Here is a 4,133-nt window from a genome sequence, read left to right on the forward strand (position 1 = left end):
CCCTAGGAGAAACATGCTGTTTTTATGCTAACCAATCAAGAGTAATCAGGGAAACTTTAGCCTTGGTCAGAAGAAATCTCAAAGATAAATACACCTCCCTTGAAAAAGAAAATTGGTACCAAAACTTTTTTTGTGGCCACATTGGCTTACAACACTATTGTCTGCCCTCATCGAACCAATTGCTATACTGTTACTGCTTCTTTTGATTGGTGCATGCCTCATTAATATTTTAGTAAAATATATGAAGCAGTGAGTACAAGCTATCAAACTTTTAATCCTCAGGCCCCAATATACTCCCCTGTTGTTGTTGTTGTTGTTAAGTGCCGTCAAGTCGGTTTCGTCCCATGGCGACCCTAAATAGGGTTTCCGAGGCTCTAAATCTTTACGGGAGCAGATCGCCACATCTTTCTCCCGCGGAGCAGCTAGTAGTTTCGAACTGCTGACCTTCTGGTTCGCAGCCCGATTCGTAACCACTACGCTACCAGTGTGCTAAATCGATTCGATATGTAAATAAAATCAGTGGGAAATATAAGACCCAATTGCTCTATAGTAACTAATTTTTAAGAAAGGATCAGGCTGAAGTGGAAATTTTTTAGCATCAACAACTCCCCTGGATGCAGAAACCCCCTTCCCCCTTAACTCTGGCTAAACTTGGCTTTTGTAACACTGCTTATGCAAATTCCTCACATCTGAGTGGGCCTGCCTGACTCACAGGTTGCTGTGGCCAGCGACCAAGGCTAAACTTGAGAACAGCCGGCCAAAGTTAATCTTGAAAACTAACTGTCCCCGCAGATGTACCCCTACCCCCAAGTTAATCTTGTGAAGTAACTGTCCCAGCTGATGTACTCCTAGCCCCCACCCTAACAGCTCATGCATACATTATACCCTTGGTTCGTACAAGATAATGTCAGACTGCCTATGTATAAATACTCTTTGAAAAACTGGGTCGGGACTGCAGTTTTTCCCTCTTTTAGGGAGGTTTTAGTCGCTGGCTAGCTAATAAAGGCTTCCTTGCTGATCCTGAGAGTCTTGAGTGGTCATCTGGTTACATTGAGATGCAACATTTGGAGGCATCAGTGAGATCTGACCCTCAACTCGACTCCCCTCTGGTGACTCCTGGGGCAGTGACCAGACGACTGGCCCTGCTCAGGTGGCGTGCACCCTGAGATGTTCCAGGGCCCTGGGTGTTGGCGGCCTCGCCAGAGTTATCGGACGGGCCTTGAAGCCAAACCTTCAAAAGCTTCCGGAGGTAAATTCTCTTATCTTTTTTTTCTGCCTGTCGTTTTAGGAAGCCTTGTTCCTCTATTTCTCAGTGGGAAAGATAGAGCCTGTTTTATCTATTTCTCAGGGGGAGAAATGTTATGGTAAATTGTAAAGTACTAACTTTCTTTGGAGTTACCTTATAGTCTATTAACTATTCCCTCCATTAAAGACAATCTATTATATCCTGTAATCTACCTGACCTCCTCACTACCTGGACCTCTGTTCCTACACTTTTCCCTTCTTTGACATTGTTATTATTTTGATCTTCAGTTTACCCCCCAGTGCATTTGAATTCATTCTTGTAATTTTGTTCTGTACTGGACTTTTCTATCTGTTGTCTGAGTTTCAGGTGATGTTGCCATGCTTGTCAATCTCTGGTTGTTGTCTGTTCTTGTTGGCTTTCAGTCCAAAGAACTCCCTTTAGGATGTTTTGAACTGCTGGATTGGCTTTGACAAAATCTCTTAGCTTCTGTTTATCCTGGAATGTTTTGATTGCACCATTGTATTTGACTGACTGTTTTGCTGGATAGACGATTCTTAGTTGGCAATTTTTTCTTTTAGGATTTTGCATATGTTTCCCCATTGCCTTCTTACCTGCATGGTTTCTGCTAAATCGTCAGAGCTTAATCTAATTTGCTTGCCTTCGTAAGTAACATTTCTCTTTTCCCTGGCTGCTTTTAGGATTCTGTCCTTGTTTTTGATTTTGGAGAGCTTGATTATTATATGTCTTGGTGATTTTGTTTTGGGGCCTATCCTTCCTGAGGTATGTTCAGCTTCTTGAATGTTTATCTTCTAATCTTTCAAGATGTTTGGGAAATTTTCTTCCAGAAGCTCTTCAAGAATTTCCTCTGTGGACTTCTCTGATTCTTCCTGTACCGGAATACCAATAATTCATAAGCTCTTACTCTTTATGTTATCCAGCATGAATCTTAGACTCTCATCAGATTTTCTTATCCTTTTTTTCTGTCTTAGCAGTATTGAGAGATTTGTCTTCCAGCTCACTGGTTCTGGCTTCCATCTCTTCCATTCTGTTCCTTTCTCCTTTCAGTGTATTGTCCATTTCTGATATTTTATTATTAATCATGTGCACTTCTTTTTGCAGGTTTTGAATTATTTCTAATTCTGTATCTACCTTATTTGGTTGCTGTTGTAATACTTTCCTGACTTCTTTGTTGTTTCCCTCCACCCCATTTTGGAAAATTTGAATTTGTTTCCATACCATTCTTCTGAATTCCTTCTCAGGCAGATCCAAAACCTGCTCTTTGTCTTCTGGGGAGCCTCTTTCAGTCTCCAGCTCATTTGTCAGTTACTCTTTTCTGTTTTGGGACATGTTTTGATATCTTTTGTAGTTTTTTGTTCGTCATTTCCTGTAGTTATGTGGATTTTTTAATGCTTAAATGGATGCTTGTTGCTGTGTTATTAAGCTTACTGGGTGTCTCCTGGTGGATATGATCAGGAGATAGTCTTCCCTTTTCACATGTAATATTTAGCAGCTGTTATTGGCTCTTGTCTCAGTGGTGGAATATTATGCGCTATGCTTGTAGCTTGGCTATCTGGCCTCTATTGCTGTCTCTTCTTGGGTGAAAAAGCTCCTACTTCCTACCTCCAGGAAAAATGTGTGATCAAACAGCCCAAAAACAGAAGCAATATACAATCAGAGACAAAAAACAGCACTTTGAAACAAAAATAAAACTGTGGCCAATTGGCCAGTTGCCTTGCTACACAGGCAGTGTGTGTGTGTACTGTAGAAGCTTCCAGTAGTGGGTGGGGGTGTCCACTCGCTCAGGTCCCTCTTCAAGTCATCACATAGAGTTGCACGGAAGATATTGAGAAGTTTGTGGGAGAAAGATTGTTTACTATTTTTGTCTCTGAAGGTCAGTTAGGTATCTGCATGTGCACAGCATTATTCTTGAAATAGTTGTGTGTTTTTATGTTGGGGTTTTACAGATCGTTCATGTGGTTTGTCTGTCAGGCTAAACTTGCTTTTTTTCTTGCTGGATAGGCAGGAGTAAAGGGTACCACACAAGTTAACTTAAGGACTGGGAGCAGCCAAAGAATTTGCCCTTGGACCAATGGGGCTCTTTCTCTCTTTGCCATGGGAAGGCTGTGGTCTCAACGCTGGAGTTTTTTGGGGGTGCACACCCACCTGCCTGAAGGCATCTGGCCTGGGCAAAGAAGGCACGACAGGGAAGAGGAGGAAAATATGTGTGGAATCCCCACAAACTTTCTTTTGAAAATATCACTGTGCTACTTTTAGCGCTGGTTTCCTGTACCTGTCTGGCTGTAGCCCTGCCTTCTGACCTTCACATGGGCAGGATGGCCACAGAGGGAGTCTCGTGTCTTGACCAATTTCTAAATCACAGTATTTTCCTTTATACTATGATTTTTTCCACTGTGGGAACCTGATGCGCTGACCTTTATGCTAGATCCAGAGCTCTGGTCCTGTTCTGTGAGAGCAGTGTCTCTGGGTTTTCAGTCCCTCCCCCACAAAGCCTGTCCTCCCTGACTCTGCTCTGCTGTCACCAAACCAGAAGTTTGTTGTGCTTTATTTTAACAACAGATCTTAAATATGAAAACCACATGATAATGCTGACTTATAGATTAGCATCAATGTACGTAATCACTATGTCAATGGGGCTCCTTATCAAAATAAAAAAATTTGACTTCCAGCAAGGTGGCAGACTAGACAGAAACACTACAAAGACTCTTTGTATTTACAGAGGTGGTGACCGTCTGGCCTGCAGTTTGTATGTTGTTGTTGTTAGGTGCCATTGAGTTGGCACTGACTCATAGTAACCTTATGCCTAGCAGAACGAAACAATGTCTGATCCTGGGCCAACCTCACTACTGTTGCCACACTTGAGTCCATC

The sequence above is a fragment of the Chrysochloris asiatica genome, unplaced genomic scaffold (assembly GCF_000296735.1).
Source record: "Chrysochloris asiatica unplaced genomic scaffold, ChrAsi1.0 scaffold00626, whole genome shotgun sequence".
NCBI classification, from domain to species: Eukaryota; Metazoa; Chordata; class Mammalia; order Afrosoricida; family Chrysochloridae; genus Chrysochloris; species Chrysochloris asiatica.